This window comes from Haemaphysalis longicornis, unplaced genomic scaffold (genome assembly GCF_048455015.1).
Source record: "Haemaphysalis longicornis isolate Haplotype H1 unplaced genomic scaffold, Haemaphysalis longicornis Haplotype H1 scaffold_10, whole genome shotgun sequence".
NCBI classification, from domain to species: Eukaryota; Metazoa; Arthropoda; class Arachnida; order Ixodida; family Ixodidae; genus Haemaphysalis; species Haemaphysalis longicornis.
In genome coordinates this window covers 119,703,963-119,725,716 of record NW_027526204.1, presented here as the reverse complement: position 1 = coordinate 119,725,716, position 21,754 = coordinate 119,703,963, and the positions used below count along the sequence as shown (strand labels likewise).

At 46.1% G+C, this 21,754-nt stretch overlaps 1 non-coding gene across 1 annotated transcript; it reads left to right on the top strand.

The window, feature by feature from the left end:
• The first annotated feature begins 7,446 nt into the window (after positions 1–7,446).
• On the top strand, positions 7,447–7,614 carry LOC144160189 (U1 spliceosomal RNA). The gene has a single exon (XR_013320374.1). It is a non-coding gene; the product is annotated as a U1 spliceosomal RNA (small nuclear RNA).
• The last annotated feature ends 14,140 nt before the right edge of the window (positions 7,615–21,754 follow it).

Genomic DNA, 21,754 nt, shown 5'->3' with positions numbered 1-21,754 from the left:
ACTAACACAATGTAACGGAAGAACATATACAATGCAAACTTAAATACTAAACTTATTATGAAACCTATACAATACAAGCATGAGCATGTCAAGTGTGCGGGTGTATAGCTAAGAAATCAAGAAGTTTCGGTTAGCCATAAGCGCAGGAACAATTTGATTTTTTTAAAACTATGAAGGGCAGCATCTACTTCAAGTTTATTAAAAAGAGAAGGTACATAGTAGGGTCGTGTTCTTTTCCCGTAATTGGTATAAACGCGAGGAATTACATACGTTTCAATACGGCGCAAAGGTCTTTGTTTTTTGTTGTCTACTTTAAAGGTATTTGAAAAATAATGTTTGCAAAGTGCATCAAAGGCAAACTGTTTGTCAACAGACAGCATTTCTAGTTGATGCATTGTTAAATCTTTGTCCTCTCCTTGGAGGAGTGTTCCATATGAAATGCTGCGAGATATTCGTTTTATTATACGGTTTAATATGTTTAGACGGTATTGTGAGGCATGACCATAGATAGTTAGCCCGTAACGTACTATTGACTCTCCCAATGATTTGTACACGATTTTTTTGATTAAAATATCTGATGTAAATTGTAGGGAATAAAGATAACTGCAAACTACCCGCAAGCGCTTCGCCACTTCTTGAATGTGCGTGTCCCAAGCTAGTGTTTCATCGAATGTTAAACCTAAGTACTTAACAGTACTTGATCGTGGCACAGTTGGGCAGAAGCACTGACGGCAGCCGCTATCGTGTAGATAAATAGGCCTAGATATTGTGAGCCGCTTATGTGGGCTATGAAAGCAAAGTAGGGTCGTTTTTGATTTATTAATGAAAATACGATTAGAAACAAACCAATCGAGCAAATGGCATATGTCAGTCTGAAAAATTCTTGCAGCTTCATCATACGAGTTACTCGGAAAGGCTAAGACCGTGTCGTCAGCGTACATATAAAGTTTAGATTTTAGTGGTACATTGGCAAGGTCGTTAACATACATATTAAACAAAAGAGGCCCTAGCACAGAACCCTGTGGAATACCAAAATTCACTGCCGTGTTTTTACTTAAAGAAGTACCTACTTTTACACATTGCACCCGATTGAAAAAATAATTTTTAAAGAACGACAAATATGGGCCTCTGAATCCAATATCGTACAATTTGTGCAATAATAATTGATGGTCAACGGTATCGAATGCCTTTTGCAAATCAACGAACAACGAAAGAACAACATTATTATTATCCAGTTCATGGCAAATAAAGTCGTTAAAGTCCTCTAATAGTGTGATCGTGCTTATTCCACTGCGTGCTTATATGCGCCTAGTCTGAGGCTTGCGCTTGGGCTTGTGCCAAGTGAGGGGCTCCCCAGGAAGCGGTCCTAAGGAGTTAAAAATTCACCCCTTACACAAAACTTTTATTATAAACTTAAGAATTTGAATGAATCAGGTGCATATAATCACAAGCGAGAATTGGTTAAAAATTGTGGCTGATCCCACTTTCATAGGAATCGGTAAAACACGAAAGTTAACTGTGCCTTCACATGAGCATTTGAATGTTTATGGTGCATCGCTATGAACTTGCACATCGCTATTTATATTGCGTCGGTATGGCACCGTTAGGCGCACCAATATTAGACGCTGGATTACACGCGCCGGAACATTGCGATTGCGTAAATCTGATTGAAACGCCAGGCGCACGCAAACCGTGCGAACGAAACCGAACGGGTTGTTAGCGAATCGTTTGCTGAAGTCACAGTACGCTACAGCCGAAGGAGCACGATTCGCGGGTAGGCAGCAGTCCTGTGGGGGTGCTTCGCGAGCGACGTACTGCTGGCGGGTCGCTTAGCAAAGATGCAACCACATTGGTCCTTGGCGTGTACGCCAGACGCTTGCGTTTCGACGAGGTCAGCTTGTGGAACGCGGCGGAGGTGTTCCACAAGCTGAGCGGCGTTCCACTTAGGCGGCGGACGGGTAAACACACAGCAGCTTCCGCTCCTAGACGATGGCCTATCGAGGCGCCAACTATCGGCGCTCTTTGGCGTCATGACGCACAACTTCGCCTCACCTCTCCTAGACAGCAGCACAATCTGAATGAACAAGTTAGAGGGAAGGACCTAAGGCGCGTTGGTACAGCTATTCGGGCATTTCTTCATGGCTCAGTCGGTAGAGAGTTTCACATCTTTCGTTCCAGCCAGAATGATCGTGGGCTCGAAACATAGCGTCGCCCTGCCGATGGAACTTTTAGATGCGAAGCATCTCATGCCCGGGGCTGTGTCCCTCCCTCCCTTGTCGTTGTTGTCCACCGTCCGCACACCCACTGCGCATGCCTGGCCATGCACCGCTGATGATGATTGTGGCAGGATGCCCTCAGGGACTGGCCAACCAAAGAATCCATCATGAGATAGCTTCACCTTCAAACACCGTCGTCATCTTCCCGTAGGGGAACTATGAATACCACACCCCCACTGCGCATGCCTGGCCAGGCATAGCTGATGATGATTATGGAAGGATGCCCCTAAGGATTGGATTAGATGCGAAGCATCTCATGCTTGGGGCTGTGTCCCTCTCTCCCTGGTCGTTGTCCACCGACCGCACACCCACTGCGATTGCCTGGCCAGGCACCGCTTATGACGATTTGGGCAGGATGCCCCTAGGGATTGGCCAACCAAAGAATCCATCATGAGATAGCTTCGCGTTCAGCCACCGTCGTCATCTTCCCGTAGGGGAACCCTGAGTAGTATGCGAGGCATTCCTCCTCTCCTCTTCGACACTCGTCTCATCTCCGGCATTCCTCCTTTCCTCTCCGAAGCTCCTCTCCTCTCCTGGATTGCGCAACGAATGGCAACACCTGCGGCTCCACGCGTGATAATGCGAAGCAGCTTAGGGTTAGAGACGCGACGGTAGCCGCTGCATACTCCGCAGGGGGCGCCACTGTAGCTCCGTGGTATAAATGATGGGCGCGCGCGCTCCGCTCCCCTCATTCTCCTCCCGGAACGCCGCGATTGAACTGAAAATAGTGGTAACTTGAGCCGACCCAATGGCTGCTTCGCATACTACTCAGGGTTCCCCTACGGGAATATGGTGAATTTTTTTTGGTGATGTCATTGCCGCGACGAATATGACGTCGGTGAGGTTGGTGTACCCCGGCGTAAAACACTTTCCTGTTAAAAGTCGGACTGGAGGTTGCCATAGAAGAATAATCTTTTTTGAACTGGAAAAGATCAAAAGCTAACAAGGCCAGCACCTAGTAGCAAATAGTATCTAGGCTTCGCAAAAAGAAAAGAAAAACACAGAGCACGCGTCCCAATCATTGTTTTAGCAAATATTGTCACTGACAAAACTACTGTCGTCTTCTTGGGTCGTCACTGGCTGGGTGTTGCTAGGCAACTGCTGCCACTCATGAAACTCAATATTGCCGCGGCGGCGGCGCCAGAAGTAGCTCCGACTCTGTGCCGCACGCTTGGGTGATGGAGTGACCAAAGAAGATCGGGACCCCCGAAAAAAAAGCAGGTGCACGAGGAGCAACGCGACGCGCACTTCCAGCTGACGTGTTGTGTGTCGCTTTTCACGCTTGTTACAGTGCTCCTTCTCGGGATTCTCCGCCTGACTTTCCCTTTCCCCCTCCCTGCAAAACGACACCCCAGTCTAAGAACGCCTGCATTTGCATGGAGCTCACGCTTCCTTCAAACCGACGCCTTTTTTGGTAGAATTCGGCCAAAGAAAGGTAGGTTAGCAGCAAGAGTGATTTTGCCTACGCACCTCAAGCGACGCTTTCTTGGTCTTACTGATGGGGTTGACATAACCAAAACACGCTCTATCCAGAATAGGCAACTATACGCAATAAAAGAGCACATGATGATTATGAAGATGATGGCAGAAGTAACAAGTACTTCCCGTGGTAAGAATCGATTTATTTTGATTGACTTTAGGGCTTAACCCGCCGACGTTACATAGGCGATGAAGTGCGCTGTAGTGGAAGGCTGCGGAATAATTTTGGCCAACTTGGGATTTTGAACGTTCGCCAAAATCCTGAACCGGCAGGCGTTATCGGGGTTTTAGTCGAAGGTGTGTCGCTACATTATGTTAGCGCCTACCAGATGGTGCCATTCGGACGTGGTTGACAGTGGGTGGGGAGGGGGTGGGCTCGCCTTTCTCGTGGAAGATTTAGTTGCTCTCCCCTCAGCTTCAACTTTGACTCGCAGGTGGTTTGCGCGTTGAGCGTCGATGACGCTTAACATCGATTGCAGCGGCTGTTACTTTGGCACTTCGCCATTTTGTTTTCGCTGTCAAGAAAACTTCGTAGTTCTACCATTGTCTCCGTGAGACGAAAGAAATCTGATGTTATTTCTACACAGCCTGTAGACGCATGCGTTTTGCTGAGAACCCAGGATATAAAATCGCCGCTGTAAAATTTTATGACTCACTCTTTTATTTCCCATTTTCAACCCTGTTATTGCGCAAGGGCTGCAACGTTCAAACTCGAACACAGCAAGTTCCCTCATTAGTCTTTCCAATTTTGTTCTTCCTGTGTGCAATGGTAGCTTTACCATTTACTTTCGTTTTACTGAATTCGCTCTGTCTGCGTAGTTATTCTTCCACGGATTCTAAAAGAGAGCAATAGTAGTGACGCCTCCGCTAACACTCAGTGCGACTAGGTTACGAGTACTTTGCATACGAACGTGCGGGGAATAAATTTAGGCACTTCTGCTAGGCGACCAGTACTGTAGACTCCGTGCCTGCGTTTGTCTTAATAGAAACTGGAGCATACTGTTTCTTTTATCGTTGAAGTCCGCATGTAGGAATGAATAACAGAGCAGAACCTTTTGGTGAAAGAAAAGTTGAAGTTTCAGTCCATCTGTGTGCTTTAGGAATGAAGGAGGCACACTGACCGACATAAAATTCATCAACGTCATCATCATCAGCAGCAGCCCAATCAGGTTCTCTGCAGGCCGAAGCCCTCTCCCATTGACTTGCAACACTTTCTGTCCTGCGCCTCTCGAGTCCACTGCTGGCCACAGAACTTGCGTATTTCACCCCTCCATCGTGTTATTCGCTATCCCCTTTGTCTAGACCCATCTAGTGGTATCCACTCTGCTACCTAATTTCCTACCGGTTGTCGGTTCGTCTGACTGCATGCCCCCCCCCCCCCCCTTTCCCTCCCCCTAAGTTTATTTCTTTTTCTGTATTTGAACAACGATCATCTACTCTAGTTTGTTCGGTCATTGAGCCAGCTCGTTTCCTGTTCCTGAGTCCTATTTCTATCTCTTAATATTTTTTATTTCTTAGTCTTATTTCTATCATCTACTCTAGTTTATTCGGTCATTGATTGATTGTAGGGTTTAACGCGCCGATTCAGCGCAGGCGATGAGGCGCGCCGTAGTGGAGGGCTCCGGATTAATTTTGACCACCTGGGGATCTTTAACGTGCGCCGAAATCTCGTACACACGGGCGTTTTTGCTTTTCGCCTCCATCAGAAAAGCGGCCGCCGAGGCCGGGAATCGAACCCGCGACCTCGTGCTCAGCAGCGCAACGCCTTAACCACTGAGCCACCGCGGCGGGTTTGTTCGGTCATTGAGCTAGCTCGTTTCCTGTTCCTGAGTCTTATTTCTATCACTAGTCTTACCATGTCCCGCTGAGCCCACCTACCCTACATCTACTCTAGATGTACATCTACTTGTACATGTACATGTACACCTACATCTACTCTAGTTTGTTCGGTCATTGAGCTAGCTCGTTTCCTGTTCCTGAGTCTTATTTCTATCACTAGTCTTACCATGTCCCGCTGAGCCAGCCTAAGTTGGCGTTCTAGTGGTTTAGTAAAGTGCCAAGTTTCAGCTCCGTATTTCGTCACCGGCTGTATGCACTGGTCGTAGATATTTTCAGTGACAGAGGTGGCTTTCTTCTCATTACATAGGGAGCTCCCCTTATAATCTATGGGGAAGGGGGTGCTCCACCCCATTCCTAGTCTGCGGCTGATTCCTCTCGCCTAGTTGGGGTCAGCCCTAACCATCTGTCCTAGGTAGTTCGATTGTCGCACTTCTTTGAGCCTTTTGTTTAATGAGGTCAATATGACGTTTTTCGTATTCTTATTTGTCATTTTTTTGTTTTATTCATATTTAGTTTTAGCCCCACGGCTGTGATTTTTATTCTACTTCCCCAAGCATTGTTTGCATAAGTTCTCCGGCCTCAATCAGCAAGACTATGTCGTCCGCAAAAATGAAATGGCTCAAGTATTCCCCGTTTAGCCTTAATCCTATGTCTTCCCAGTCAATTTTTATAAACACTCCCTCCAGACATGCAGTGAATAGTTTTCGCCAGTTTGCCTGTTGAAGAAATTTGCGGGAAAAAGACCAAACAATGTGGACTAAAAAGAGACTGAGGCATAACTTTGCAGTACAGAAGCCTGTCGAATTATTCATGCCAAATGACGAAGAAACGAAAGTGTAGAGAAATACGCAAAAACAATCAAGCACTGAAGATGTATTTCATAAGTATCGCCGGTCTTATGCCTTAATCAGACTTAGGCCCGTAAGCAGATACGTCTCCCAGATATATTATTTGACAGGAATCTGTGATTTACCTCGGAGAAATGGTTAGTCCTGACCAAAACAGGCGAATGAAATCCGGACCAGAATATATAGTGGCTGGGGAGCACTCTGCATGCACTCCAAAACAATAAACGTAAGCTACCTATGCCAATTGAAAAAGTAATAGAGTAACAATGCATAGTGTTGGTGATGACATATGGAGCTGAAACTTGGCGCCTTGCTATTAATAAACAACTGGAAAGAAAACGTAAGTCGGCTCAACCGGGTATTGATCGGATATTAATAGGGGTAACGCTTAGGGTCAGGAAACGAGTTTTCTAGATGAGGGAACAGACTCGCGTAGATGATATCATTGTTCAAACAAAGAAAAAGAACTGGACTTCTGCTGGCCATGTAATGAGGAGAAATGACAACCGATAAATACCAAGAGAGCGGTCTAAAAGAAGGTGAAGGTCAATAAGACGACGGAGGCTGAGGCAAAGAGTGCGCTCCAGCAGTGCAAGGCAGGAGCGGTTGGAGGTCAATGGGAGAGGCCATTATCCTCCAGTTGACCTGACTATGCCGTTTTTAGGGTATGAAAGGCAGTGCATTTTGGGAGCGAAGCATCTTAGGGGCCCGGGCTGTCGGCACCTCCTGTAGTCACTGCGGTAAAACACCGGGACACTCGTTTTCCAACTACTCGCGCTAGAAAGTAACACCTACCAAAAGAAAAGTGCATAACGGATAAAACCGGTTCAAAATAACCTAACACGATTTGAAGATATTTGTAACCTCCCTGTCCGCTTCAGCAACGCCTGGAACAGGCAGAAGCTGTTTGTAGGCGGGTTATAATTTGTGACATACTCAATTACCTGCCGGTTCTCGACGCTATGATTAATCGGGTCGGGCGGTCGGTCGAAGCAATAAAAGGCATACTTCCGTGGTGCCGGAGCCTCGTTGATCACCTAGTACGAGCTCCCAGAGCGAGGCTCGGTCATTGCACTGCGCTCGGGTTGACCCCTGCCACTACCCTAAACTGGGGCAGATGGTGTATGCAACTTGCTTAAATTCGGTCTAACGAATGAGATGGCGCCACCGCCTCAGGAAGCGCACGATTGCTCCTCGCACGGGTGTTTTTTCTGGTACCTAATCAGCACGCGCCGTTGTCGAGAGAAATTTACTTTCTTTGAATACACTTATACACTGCATGCTTCGCTCCTCCGCAGGCTTCACGTTCGTGGAGATGGCCAGATTTTTTGCCGTCAAGTTTGTTTTATCGCGGCATATTTTTTTTATTTTCCGCTGTGCGCGGTACTCAAAGTTTGACTAGCTAGTCTAAAATGCGATTTATTCCGCGCATTCTGGGTAAGTTCGAGTGACCTCGTACGAACATTTTAAGTGTCGTCCACTTTGTGTGAGTTCACGTGTTAAGGCAAAAGTCATAGGTTGCTTATTATCCGAAAAAGCGTCGTCGACTTTGTTGTTGTTCTCGTTGTACGATCTGAGAGTTTAAGAAAAGTCGTTCTTCATTTATTCGTGACACCTGCACACTTGCGGGATTGATGAGAAACCGGGAGCTCTAAGTGGAAATGTGGCCGCTTTTAAACATTAACAAAACTATGAATTGAAAAAGTTGAACTGTAGAATACTACTTACTGCGTCACACCTGAAAGTGATGACGCGTAAGTAGAATAGGTGCGCGACAGCCGTGCAGAACCCTAATTCTTGATTCCAGGGAAGTTAGGGCATGTACCAGTCTGCTTGCTGACAATTCTCGCCTTACGACGAATGTACAGAAGCGAAGCAAGAGCTGCGTACATGTGTAGCAGATAGGAAGCCGGTCGATGTAATTTGTGTCAAAATAAATAAACAAACGAAGAAAAATATGCAAATACGATGCAGCAGTAAAGAAAATCTTTTTATATTTTTGTAAGCGCTCTCCATAATTGATTTCAGTTTTCTTTGTACTAAGAGCTTGTGCAGAAGAGTGGTATAATCGGAAAACATAATGCCATACTACACTATAGAAGTCGTTTAAGAAATAACGCAGTCTAGTCGAATCTAAAAGTGAAGCGAACAAGTCTTTAAACAGCAATCGTGAACTAGGTATTGTTGTGGCTTGCGGGTAAGTTTTATGGAGTGGTACAGAAACTTTAATTTCCTCGGAGCATCGTGCATTCTCACCCGGATATAGCAAGGTCTTATAAAGTAAGTTTATATGTTCGTTTGATTTGTGTAAACTATAAATACTACAGGGTGTTGTGGATTTTATTTCGGCATAAGAAACGATTCTGTAGACTGCTGTCAGATGTTTGCTTTCTCTCTAAGTTCTTTTGTCCACCTACAAACACACCTGTCGTGAAAATGTTGTGAAATACGATGATTTACCCTTCTCGACACAGAGCAACACTGCAAAACTTACGCAAGAAAGCATAGGATTACACGATCGGCAATAAAAAAAAGATGACGAGCTATCGCGTTGCTGAATTTGCTGCTAACCGATGCCAACGTGCCTATAACAGCCTTTTTTATCTTCCATTGACATTTCTTACAATGTCACGATTGTTTTTATACTCGCCTTGAAAAATTTCTCTGGGTTTCTCTGTTTCTGTGGGTTTGACGGAGGGGTTCTGCTACTTCAGCGTGTCGTGATTTAAGGTACTCTCTGATCGTCTTCTCATAAAGTTTCAGCAGTCCAACATTCTGGGACACCCTGCATAAGAGTCGTTGCAGTCTCGTGGTTGCAAGCTGCTTGATGTTAGAAAGCTCGAAGCCGTCCTTGCGGCGTAGAGCAACCTCGCACGTCCCATCCAGAAAACGAATGGTCTCTTCGAAGCTCTAAATAATTGTGTTTTGCTGGGAACATTCGTCGACCGATTCCGATATAGCCATGCTATCAAGCTCCCAAAATGAGCGACATTCTCGTCTGACTGTACTTCGTGTGTTCTGAGCACGTAAACGATCATGCGTGAGGTTCTGCTTGTGGTTGCTAAAGCGGTTGTGGGGCGCTGGAAGGCCCGTCGGAACTTGGAATTCATTCCCATTAGGCATTCGTTGCCTTCAAAGCTCGAGACTTCTCCGTTTAGCAGTGTCCACATCTGGTCTGCACCTTTTAGCACGCTTATGCCACATGTTGTTATGACGCTCGTCTGAGTAATTTCATCGGCAATCTTTTTCGCGGACTTCTTAGAGGTTGCCACGAAGGATGATTCCATGCAGGTCATCTCACTGTAGTGACAGTTATGGGGTGTCACAATTGCCTGAAACACAACTTCACTGTGCGTGAACTGACTATGTAGCCGGATATCTACGACGCGACGTTTTGTAGGTGGTTGGGTCCTCACGTTGGCGAACGTATCCACTGCAATCGTGTTGAAACCAATGCTCCTCGGCCGAAGGTGCGCAGATAGTTCCTCCATCACAAAGGTGTGCTGGCTGCCGCCGTCAAAAACTCCTCTGACATATCTGCAGGCATCGTCACTCACTGCCCAGGCTCGAAAGGTTTGAAGAAGAACACAGCTCCGCTGTTCATCAACCACCCGATTGCCACCTTGAAAATACGCGCACACCGTCGTACGGTCAAACCTCAACACGACGTATTTTAAAGGACCGCAAAAAAATAGTTCGTTATTTTGAATAATAGTTATAGTGAAAAAATAAAAAAATGTCCGGTAAAATTTTTGAACGTAACAAAAGCATCCACCAACCTTTACTGCAAACACATGCAAAATCGCGTTAGCCTCTAACGGGAGTCTGGATGCACGTTTATTTGAAGAAATCTGTGATCTTTGTTGGCGTGGGCCACTCAACTGCTTCTCAGATAATGAATGGCAGCCTACCATTGTCACTGAAGAAGAAAGTGTGTGACAGCTACATCTTACCGGTACTCACCAACAGGACAGAAACTTGGAGGCTTACTAAGAGGGTTGAACTTAAATTGATAAGGACTCAGCGAGCAATGGAGCGGAAGATGATAGGCGTAACATTAAGGGACAAGACGAGAGCGGAGTGGGTCAGGACACAAACGCGTGTTAAGGACACATTAGTAGAAATTCATAAGAAGAAATGGACGTGGTCACGGCATGTAATACGAAGGCAAAATAATAGGGATGGGCGAATATTCGGTATTGTGGAATATTCGATCGAATAGCTCTCTATTCGTTATTCGCTTCGATCCGAATGCAGGTATTCGATGTTTTCGAATTATTCGATGCTCCCGAATAGGCAGCTAAAAGCCAAGGTTTTCGGTCAAGCTTTCCGAGAGTTACCCCAGGCTTGGCTCAAGACCCACCAACGCGGACATTTCTATTATCAGTGCCGACACTGCCGAGTTGCTGCCTTGCCTAGAGGTTCGACGAAGCTCTCGGCCGCCAGCACACTTTAGGTTAAAAAAAAAAGGCGGCACTGAAACGACACCGCTCCGGACATAGCGGCACCAAGCCAGCAGACTTGTACAGGCCGCCATTTTGAATAGGCATGCCGCCATTTTGAATAGGCTCGCTCAGCGCGGCAGTACGCCGCACTAAGCGAGCCTATTCAAAATGGCGGCCAGCCACTGGCGCTTTGCTTGGCTACGGCCGAGGATACTAGTGGCTACAATACTTTTTTTAGCGGAGCTTCTAGGCGGCGCTTAACTCGGCAAGTTTCTAGGCGGCACTTAAACTTGTGAATGAGCAACCGGTGGAAACTGCTGCACCTAGAGCATGTGGCGCAACAGGCATTTCTTCATGAAAACTTGTGAATACAGCAAAGGAAAGCTGTGTGTAAGATTTTGCAATAAATGTTCAACTGGTAATAGTTTTACACAATGCTGTGCTTACGTGAGTTCTAATTATTAGAAAAAATTGTGTACATTAGTCAGGTCACAAGTTGCTCATTGTCTTTGTAATTTGCAATGTGTACTATTCGAACTATTCGATTCGAAATTATTAGACCAAATCACTATTCGCTTCGAATTCGCTTCGAACCTCAAAATCTATATTCGCCCATCCCTACAAAATAACCGTTTGTCATTAAGGGTAACAGAGTGGATCCCTAGAGAAGGCAAGCGTTGCAGGGGGCGGCAGAAAGTTAGATGGGCAGATGAGATCAAGAAGGTTCGGGGATAGGTTGGTCGCAGCTACTACAGGACCGGGGTAATTGGAGATTAATGAGAGGCATTTGCCCTGCAGTGGGCGTAGATAGGCTGCTGATGATGATGACTCAACTGCTGCAAGACGAACGATTCGAAGCTGTCCACGTTCTTGTGCACTTCCTGGGTGGCATCGGTGCACCTGCTGAGGAAAGTGCGCATTTTTGCTACGCACTGCAAAACATAAGCGTTAGACACGGCTTCTTTGCCTCGTCTTGCGGGCCCTGTCTCAGCGTCGCTGTCGCCTGCAGCGTCCTCGTCGCTAGTTCCGTCATCGCGAGGAGCGGTGTTGACGATGTCTTAAGTCGTCAGTTTAGCAGACGTGCAGGCTTCATCGTCGCACTGCACGTTATCTTCAAAGGTGACTGTAGCGTCCACGGCAAGCTTTTCGGCGACTTCATCCCACGCATCGCATTTTTGACTTTCTTCTCGCCGCCACTGGCTAGCATGGCGGCGAGACCCCCCAAGCGCAGGCGATGGCAGGAGAAATAACGAGCATTTAGTATGCTTATAATGATAGTTGCACATTTCCAACACTACTCACCGTTCACACCAACACAAGTAACTTCGTACACTCGGGATTCGTTATTTCGAAGTGTTGTTTTATATGAGGATGATAAAATTCGATACGTTATTCTGAAATATTCGATGTTCTGAAAATCGTTGTAGTGAAACATTTTTACATAGAAATTAATGGGGATTTGGTAGGGGAATTTCAACATGCTTGTTACACTGGAAAAATTGTTAATCTGAGGTTCTCAATAACGGAATTTGACTGTACTTGCATAGGGTCCCCCGGTATCCCGTAGTGCTTGTGAACGACTTCTGTCGGCATCACACATACTCGAAGCATGACGACCAGCGCACTTGCCATTTATGACACTTTCCGGCGATAATCTCGGGCTGTATGCTCTTTCCATGTGCAGCGCAAACATCTCATGCCCTTGGCCAGAAGTTGTTTGTTTTGCTGCAAAGAAATATCTGTCCAGAACGTTTTCTTTCAGGTGTTGCGTCGACTTACAAAAGGCACAGCTATCGGCTGTCTTGTTGGAGTGGTTGTAAAATACGGACGATGCCGTTTTGTGGTCACGGAAATGGCAGCCCTCGCCTTCGATATGACCTGGTATATGCTCTTGGCCCTTGGTGGTCTTAAAATTCCTCTTCTCGAAGCTTTCCAGCTCCATGCCAAGAAACGTCAAGAGGCTCGAGGTCAGCCTGTTCTTGAGAGGCGTCACACGTGCGGTGGTAGTGGACGACAACGTCATGGGGTACAGCCCGCAAAAGAATGTCGCAGAGCATCGATGAAAACGATGACGTCTTTACACCCAGAGGATCGATGTCTCGTATATTGACGAGCACATAGTCGTAGACCTTGCGAAGGCCCACTGTGTCGCTGGATATCCTGACGGGCTTCAGCATACGCAGTCTGGTGAAGTACTCTTGCTCAAGGTGCGTCTTGTCACCAAGGCGCTTTTTAGTCTTCCGATAGTATCCGATAGTCACCAAGGCGCTTTTTAGTCTTCCGATAGTATCCTTGTGGCAAGCCTCTGTTGTTGGTAAACCGTTGACAGCTGAGGCAGCCTCTCCCTTCAAAAAGAGGAGAAGATATTTCCTTCAAACCAGAAGCCAGTCCTTCAAACACGTAACGCTGCTGGGTTTGCAAGAGATGCGCTCCGCGTGCAGTCCTACCCGGTGCCAAAATAAATGATCAATGGTGGCTGTGGCTCCTAGAGACCACGCCACGCACGTAGGTGGTGTAATGGCTGGCGGGGCCGAAGTACTTGCGATAGCGCCTGGGAGAACGGGTGACCGCCCTTTCTTTGGTATGTAAACGCCACATGAAAAGGATATCCTCAGTAAGCGCCGCCCTAGCACGAGCCTTGAAGATGAGAACATGAATGCCACGTGGCAGTCCTGGAGGTAAGGAATAGCCATTGTAGGGATGTGGCTGCCGCGTCGAGCTCGCACATTGCTGGTAGGTGGTCCGGGCTTCAAAGTCGTCCAGGTTGGAGTCGTAATGAGGCAAAACTGGGTGGCAGCGGGTGAAAGTAACATCGCTGGCCAGGACACGCGCGGCCTCTTTAAAGCAGTTATGGCAGTGCCCTGGCACCCCGTCTACCCGAATTTGTATTCTTTTTGTGAGATGTTGCCTCCAAACAAGCATCTTATGGAAGCACAGATAAAATTCTGGTAAGGCACCCGTCGTAGGGCGGGGAATTCCTGCTGGCTTGCTGTGAAGATAGTTGCCTAAAGCTGGTTGGTAGGGTAGTGAGAAACTTGGAGTTGTTGGACAGAGAGTAATATCACTCTATATTGGAGATAAGTAGACGACGGCGTTGCTGAGTATTTTTGTTGACAGGTGGCACGAAATCGGGTGAATGGCCGCTAAACCGGCAGTATTCGTGGTTGAATCCCAGATGGCATCGGTATCAACAGCGCTACGCGGAAACCGCTTGGTCATTTGAGCCGTGCGTCTGTGTTCGTTAGTATGGCGAAGCGTATACCGGTGACTTGAAGTGGCTGTGGGTTAACGACGGTGAAGTCGTCCCATGGCGGAAGCGGCAAAGGGATGGGATGTTGTGGTGCAGTGACATGTGGCAGTAGCGCAAGTAGCGCCCGGCCGGCGAGAGTGGATGCACGTCAGAAGTCGTGGCCTTCCTGACGGGTTCGCATGATTTCTGTTCGAGGTGGGAATGGGGCGTATTTGTATAGTTCCTCGAGTTTGGCATGTTCGGGAAGGCCAGTGATGATTCGAAGGCTCTCATGATGTAGCACCTCCAGCTGCTGCAACTGAGCCTGAGTGAAGTCGAAACACACTGTTCAATATGTCGCTTTGCTCGTAAAGACAGCCGGAGCGAAAAGTTTGAACGTCTCCATTGTAGCCCCTCCTACTCGGCTGCGTATGCGTTTGATTATGTGAAGCTGTTTATGCCAGGTTTTCTTGATTTGGTCAAGCCACAAACTGCATCCGCCATCCTCAGGGACAGGGAGGCCAAGAATTTTACCCGACTTCTGGAAGGACAGCTTATGGTGTGATCGTAAAAACTGAAAAGTGTAGGCGTTCTTCTGTTGCTGTGTGCCCCCAAACACCACGTATGTGCTTTTGTCAGGCGAAGGCTGCATCCCAGTATGTTGGAGGGTGTCGGCGAGAGTATCGAGGGCAGTTTGCATATATACCTGCACTTGCTGTTGGGTTAGATCTGTCTTACGGGGGTCAATCCAAATCGTAATATCGTCGGCATATGTAGTGCTTTCAATGTGCGGTAATTTCCGGAGTTGCTTGGCAATTTTTGTCTTGACAAGACTGAATAGAGTTGGAGATAAAAAGAGCGCCCTGTGGTATACACATGGGTGGTTGTGGAAGATATGGGGGTGCTTTTTATCCGCATGGATTTCAAACGTTCGGTTACATAAAACGTTCTTGACGAAATTGGAGAGTCTTTGACCAATGCCAAGTTCTCTCATACTCGCAATAATGAAGGCGTGGGAAACTGTGTCGAACGCTTTCTTGGGGCACAATAGTAACGAGGACGTCTGGAGCTGACCTGATATTCTTTCTCCACTTTTTTCCCTACCATTGGTCGTAATAAGAGCAGGCTGTAATGAGTGGCGAGGCCGGCCGGAAACGGGTTTCTGCAGAGTCCTAAATGGCGTCATTCGCTGTCTCCAGTAGGTAGGTCGCTAGGCATGTAGAGTCGCATTCGGTCATAGTTGTGCTATTGCAATTCTTATTAGTTTCCATGGTAACATACTGGGTCAATTGCGGGTCCCCAGCGAGGCGGTAGATAGCCTGTTGCAGGAGATGAACGGGTAATACCGATACGTCGGTCTGCTCCATCAGATGAATCTTCAAGACGTGTGTGCCGAGCTCACGGCATTCGTCACTGACTTGTTTAGGTGAGGGTGCAGATAGAACCGTTTTGTCTATGTGGTGTTGCGGACGACTCTGTGTTATTCTGTTATACTATTTTTATGTTGGTTACTTCGTTTTTATGTTGGTTATGTTTGTTACGGTGTTGGTTTTTCTACTTTCGCCCGGTTTTTATTTTGCTGCCTCGAGTATCCACAATGAATAAATAAATAATGCAAAAAAAAAACAAAATAAATAAATAAATGGTTTCCCTGAAAAAACTTTCAGGCATTCTTACTTTCAGTAGATAGAGCTGTTTGCTAAGATTTTCTCAGAAATAGATGGCGACGAATCAATCATCTCTATAGAAAAGAAAAGGGATATTTAAAAAAAAAACGATTACAGGCAACGAGTTCCGAGACAGGCTTCATTCCTCAATACTAACAGAAAAAGTAAAAACATAAAATTCACGAGGAAACGTTTCACAAGAGTCTGACAACATCGCAGACTAAACGTTTTTAAGTGTCACGCACTCGCCAGATTTACTTGTTTCTCTGACCTGACTGCACAGAAGCCAACTTTTGATCCCTTCACGGATTGGCTTCGGCTTCGACAGAAAACAGATGGTAGGCTTTGTTCTGGCGGGGCAAAACTTCCGGAAACCGTAATCCTTTTATTTTGGACGCAAACAGCCACCCTCCAGAGTGAGGAAACCGAGGGGTCAACAAAGGGGCAGCGGTAAAATTGTTTTTGGCGCGCTGTTTTTTTGTACGGTTCCCCCCAGATTTGCTGTAGAACAAAATGATTATTTCCTGTGGTGTATATGTATAAAAAAAGAATAAAAATAAAATTCCCGTCAAACACAGTCCTTGTATTATACTTACCACTTCTATCGTCTCGAACTGAGTGACTGTCAAATATCCACAGAAGCAATATGCCTGCCTTTGTTAGCTTCCCTTTGACAATGAAGAACACATTACGAGAAAAGAGAGTTAGGTGAATATTTTAATAAAATATGTTAGCGCGTATTTCTATCATAAGTAAAAAAGGCATAGACACTTCTGATCGCTTCTTTTAAGCTTAGTGCTGAATGTACTTGGTAGTTGAACACAATTGCAACGCGGACGATGATCGATTTTGCTACTCACCATGTAAAGGTTTCTCGGAAACGCGACAGAGAGACGACAGACACGTCTGAACGCTATGCCGCGCACCCAAAAACTGGGCCCCGTTTAATTCCACGCGCATGGCGTTCGTGGATGCCTGCGCACCGGCGGCGCGTGGCCCGCACTGATTGCCTGTCTTTCAGCCGCAGCGCCATCGCTCTTGCAGCGGCCGGCTGCGGCAGCAGACGACCCGAGCCACTGGGGCGCCGCCACCATTTCATTAATACAAAACCGATGAACACAAAGGTTTATGTTTAGTTTATGAGCCTACAGCTATATATTCGATAAGAATAAAGCCCAGGACCACAACTAGGGTGATCATTTCATCGGGGTTACTGGCGATCTAGGTGCTTCGTTGCCGCATCTTACACGGTACAAAGTCAGAGGATGATCACGTGGCCAGTCCATATATCTTTTTTATAGACCCTGATGTCCTCGTCGTGTTGTGGGTTGTATTTAAGGGAAAGTATTTACATTGATATTTTTATATCGAAGCCTTTTTTGCTTTCGCTTCCATGCTGTAAAGGCTTGGCTGGCTCTGGAGATCTTTGATGTGCTCCAAAATCTCGAACACACGGCCGTTTGCGCTTTTCGCCTCCATCAGAAAAGCAGCCCCAGAAGCCAGGAATTCAACCCTCGTCATTGGGCACAGTAGCACAAAGCCTCAGCCACTGAGTCACAGCAGTGAGGTACCAAGTTATTTCAAGCAATTTCACATAAGTTTAAGTCCTGGTAAGTCAAACTAATTCAATACATTGAAGTCGTTTGAAGTTATTTTATCACTTTCAAGTAATTCCGGAAAAACTTTTCCCAGGCCAGACACGGCATTGCAGTAAAGACGATCACCGAACACAAATTCAACGTTGAATTTTACCTTTTTGTCGTTGTTTTCTGGACTCCAAAACTGCAAATTTATTGATTTTTTGAAAAACGGACGCTCGTTGTCTTCTGAGCATCACTCTGCCAAGTGTAAAGCAGTGTCAGTCTCGCAAGAGCGTGGTCGTCTGATCGGTCATCTTAGATACGACCCGGAAAACGGTTTGTACGCAGCGTGTGCGTAGTAAGCATCCATAAAGCATGTGGTTTCCTGCTACTAATATTAAAAATAAATAAAAAACTCCAGCAATGTGAATGCACTTGTATGATGAAGGTATGTCTATGTCACAGCAATGCTCTTCTTTTCACCTTCTGGAGTGGTTGTAATCACTCTGCATCTAAACATATAATGCAGTCAGGACAACAAAAATGGTGACCCCATTCATTATAACACCTTGAGTTCATGTTAGCACAAACTTCTTTCATTTTGCGTAACAATGGTGTCTAGAAAGCACCTTCCACAAAATAACGGGATGTCCATGATAATAATCCAAGGTATCAGAGTTTATGCTCTCAAAAATAGATTATTTTGCTCGAGTTGGACTACCAGGCCCAGCCACTATCTCATATTTACTCTTCAAAACAGGGACACCCTCATCGGAAGTTCTCATTTTTGTTCTTCCAATAAACAATACGCGCTTCTAAAACTTCCTCAATAACGAAATGGCACCGCCATCTTTCCCCTTGTTGACAGGTAGTCTAGCACAGTTTTTATTTTGTAGCCTCGAGTGGCGACATTTTGAGAATAATTATGCAATTCTTCGTTTTTTTTTTTTTCAACCGCTTTCTTTAATTTCTTTGTAAAACATTCTGCAGGGAATTGGTGTATTACAAAAAAACACTCCTCAAATACTGGTAATGGATTTTGAGCTGACACAACCGGTGTCAAATGCAACAAATACAACATAGAAAAGTGGTATCTCCAAGTACTCCAAATTCGCCTTGTAAAAACTGCAGAGAACCATTAAACTCGTCAGGTTCTCTGAAAACAAATTTGGGCGAGGATAGTTCAGCTATGAATTCTCAGCACCATGCGACAATTCCAGAACACAAAGTTTCGGCCGAACTAGGCCCCTTATATCAGTCGCCTTGGCAGCGGATTTATATGCATCAAACTACCACTCGACACGTACGCGGCGTGCCACTAAACCTGTCACAAAAACAAAGGTCAGTCAGACTACACGATTGCTTTTTAGCTTTTTCTTTCTGGTTCCTTCTGGGCGTGGCTCCGAAACTTTCTCGGTGCCTTTTCTGCGTCAGTTTGTCATTTGCGAGCGCAAATCAGGAGTACGACCACGAAAGCGTTTTGAAGGTCATAACACGCACCGTTATCGCAAACACACGACCCTTTGGGAACGCGCAGTGAACTGGCGCCTGCTTTTTTCGACACCATCGACTATCCTTCAGGACGTCAAGGTCACACTCGATATTCTTGCACCTGGATATACATTGGATAAGATCTCTTGGTTTGTTTGGTCGGTCACCTACGTTTTGGACTCCATGTTATCAGATATATATTCTTTACTCCTCTAGTCGTTCCCATGACCCCCAAAGTTACAAATTGTCTGTCGAAATAACTGTCGAAAAAAAATGGCAAAACGTGCCGCTCCCGTCAAGGTACGGTTGGATTTATATCTGGCAAACGGAATATAACGCAGCGGTAGTGAGACAGCAATAGAAGCAAAAGTACTATTGAGTATTGCCGTCTTTTCACATTGCGCTTGTGCACGACTGTTTTAACCGACATCGATTACCGACACGTGCGACCGTTTCGTGACGACGGTATTTACTCAGCTGCAATAAAAACAGCCATTACGGTGTTTTGTTCCCCATGACTTGGGCGTTTCCTCTATGAAGTTTAGATAACATCGTCGACTTTTCATATTTTACAAAGCATCTTTGTCGGCAGGGACCTAATTCGATACTTAGGCCGTCCAGAACCGAAAAATATTGCGCACTTTACTGTCGAGAAAGAGCACTCCATATATAGGGAATTTTAGGAATAGGTGCTTCTTACGAGCGTGGCACAAGGCCACAATAAAAGGAAATATTTTTAACTAACACACGTTAACAGATTGGCACACAAATTTAGAAGAATGTGCGGCCATTTTTCCATCTGTAAGACTGCCAGAAACGCAAAATGGTGGCCCGGGTGACCTCCGTGTATAAATAGTTTGCACAAAAACATAGAAACACGTACCGCCAATGAATGTGCACTTATTGAAGCAAGAAACAGGAAAACTGCTTCAAACATTTCTATCGCAAGAATGTTTCGTTCTAGTGTTTTTGGAGACAATATCTGCTCAAATTATGCATGAGCGCGTCATACCTTGTACGAATCTCGTATTGCTCTAAATTCATATATACAGAATCGACGGGTACATGCAAACAGCTGGCCCAACCTCCCTAACAGACACTTCCGTACATCTGCTCGCACGACTATACAGTTGTGCGGAGTTTTCCTTTTGCTTCAGTCTCACAACTGAGAAGTTGTGCTGAAAAAAACCGTTCTTATTCTAGATGCTGCGCAAAAGTAATCATTCGGACGTAATCCGGTGGGAGTATCCAGAGATGTGGTTGCAGCACAATAGAAGTTTTCCGGTGGCAGAAAGACACACAGGCACACGCGCACACACACACACACAAACACACACACAGGCAGCTAGAAACAGACAAAGGCAGACAGACGGACAGACAGACGGACAGACAGACAGACAGACTGACAGACAGACAGACAGACAGACAGACGGACGGACGGACGGACGGACGGACAGACAGACAGACAGACAGACAGACAGACATACAGACAGACAGACAGACAGACAGACAGACAGACGGACGGACGGACGGACGGACAGACAGACAGACAGACAGACAGACAGACAGACAGACAGACAGAGCGATAGACAGACAGGCAGACAGACAGACAGACAGAGCGATAGATAGACAGGCAGACAGGCAGACACACACAGACACACATACAGGACTGCAGACAGACACATACACAGACAGACAGCCAGACAACAACATATTCTCATTTATCCCGCCCCAAAAAACGTATCCTATTTAATACACAGATAAATTCACTAAGCTTGCTGGTCAACCCTGGTCAACGCATTGTTCCACCAGAGATGAACCATGACCCAGCCAAGAATACCCGCTCGCTTTATAACTCGCATGCACGAAATCTCCAACACAAAGGACTCGTAGCATCCCCAGCACGGTCGCCTTAACAACGCTTATCTTTAACCCTGCCTCCCGTTTCCCGTCATCCAAGTCCTTTGGTTTTCTGTAGGATCATCGTGGTGGCCTACAATAGCGTAGCGATTCAGCCATCTGGACATACCAACGTGTAGAGGCGGCTTTGCGATCTACACTCCGCCTTCTACCTCTGATGCACTAGTGTTCTTCACCTGTCGCGGCGTTCGGGGTGCACTGTTCACCACTGTACGATAATAGAGCACTCAACTTTTACAACAACAAAGTTCGCCAGCATGTGCTAACGTACAAGCGTTACAGAAGTTGTGTTCGAGCAGCATTGTGCCCTCTCCAATGAGACCACATAAAGGAACCCCCCAAGTCCTGCGATACTCGCTTTCCCTCTACTTCGGTTCCAGTAGCACTGTAAAGCTAGAGTCATGGGCAGCGAAGAGCGGCACTATGTGCTTTGCTACATCGAGAAGATACGCCACTCAATTTCTGCTTAGCTTTTGTTACAATTTTTATCAGAATGGCTACCGATTGCGTTTATTGCGGCAGCTCACGGAAGCTGACCAAAAGCCACAACGTCTGTCAAATGACTTCATTTCAGAGCTAAAACAATACCAACAACGCTAAAAAATGCAAAATCTTCTGAGCGAGCTTTCAAGTCATTTGATGAGTGTAGGGCAGTAATACCTACAGCTGAGGTACTCTGTGTTACTCTAAACAATGTATTGTAGTCTGTATGCCCTTGTTCAGTACGTTCTGATACCGTTTAGGCTTTAGAAAAGAAGTGTTGCAGGGTTCCTTTAAAAGCGCGCCTGTTTTATAGCATCCCAGTATCAGAGCCTACTTGTGCTTTGGAGACATGTAAGGGCACTCGAAGATTCGCAATAGTGAAATTTTTGCTGTAGAACTCCACACGGAACTTGAACGGTATCCAAAAGAATTTCGCACGACAGACGGGACGCTCTACGGAGACTGCCAACAGTGTAAGTCAACGCAATGGTCAAAAC